Genomic DNA, 1,363 nt, shown 5'->3' with positions numbered 1-1,363 from the left:
TTTGTTTTCCTGTCTTGTTTTTTGTCCGCCACTACATTCCTCCATGGCAAGATTTAATTTGTGTGTACAAATTTAATTTGCGGTCCATGGGAAGAGCCGTTTTAACGATGCGTCTGCCCAGCTCTTCGAAACGCCGGTGTTAAAACGGGGGTAGTTGATGAAGTAGAATGTTCTCTATGTGGCTTGCGTGTTTTCTCATCTACGTTTTGTTTGCAATGTCCTGTACCCAGATATGCACCTATACATACAGGTGGATGTCGGTATGCACATACCTGTACGTATATATGCATATACTCATTTACTATTTGTTTATATATATATATATAAACATTGCAACACACACACACACATTTGTGTGCGTGTTTGTGTGTGTGTGTGTGCGTGTGTCTGTGCGTGTGTGTGTGTGTATGTGTGTGTGTATGTGCGCGTGCGCATGCATGTTTGTGTGAGAAAAACATATTTACAAACAGAAAAGCATGATATTCACACTGTCGTCCTAATGAAACTCCTCGTACATGCCTACACGCGCACAGAGTCAGTGTGAACGATATACTATTATAGAATGAGAAAGTTTACCATGAGAAAATGAAAGAGATAGACAAATGAGCGAGATCTTTTCTGTCGCTGTCACAGATTTTGAAATTTTAAAATTAAGTGAAAATTTTCAAATTTGGTATATTGATGTAATTTTTCACGATGAATTCGAGTTTGTGATTCATTCATTCCAGGAAAATTTTAGAAAAATGTTACAGAGGTTTAACGTTTGATCATTCTTACCCAATCAGAAAACAAGATTTTTCTGTGATAACTGTGATAAAATGAAAGCAATGTGTGAGATTTAACACATATACAAAGAGAGTAAGTATGGTAAATATATAGAGATAGTTTGATGGAGGATAAATAGAGAGTGTGACATATAGATATAGTACATACACACATACACACAACTCAACACAAGTTATTTTGTTACAAGTAAGGAATACCTCCGGATACATACATACGTGCATACATGGGGCTGTATGTATGAACGTATGCATGTACGTAAGTATATATATCTATATGTACTGTGTATGTATGTGTGTGTATGTGATTGTGTATATTATACATACATAGGTACAATTATTTGCGCATATGTATATCATAGCAGCTGAAACTTTCCTGAGTTCAATTTCCACCTTTTTTATAAAGTTATATTTTCTTTCAGTTCACAATGACAACAGTTTCTGCTGTTTGTCTGCACTCAACCGTCATTCTTTCTCTCTGTATCTTATTCTCTCACACACATATACACATTCAAACATATGCATTACTTGCATACACAACATATGTATACATATGCGCATATATATATATATGTATATAT

At 35.1% G+C, this 1,363-nt stretch overlaps 1 protein-coding gene across 4 annotated transcripts in view; it reads right to left on the bottom strand.

Moving 5' to 3' along the window:
* Nucleotides 1-1,363, bottom strand: part of LOC106883611 (transcriptional repressor CTCF) — a 145,994-nt gene that overhangs the window by 140,741 nt on the left and 3,890 nt on the right. The window lies entirely within an intron of this gene.

The sequence above is a fragment of the Octopus bimaculoides genome, chromosome 14 (genome assembly GCF_001194135.2).
Source record: "Octopus bimaculoides isolate UCB-OBI-ISO-001 chromosome 14, ASM119413v2, whole genome shotgun sequence".
Taxonomy (NCBI): Eukaryota; Metazoa; Mollusca; class Cephalopoda; order Octopoda; family Octopodidae; genus Octopus; species Octopus bimaculoides.
This window is presented reverse-complemented; position numbering and strand designations above follow the sequence as displayed.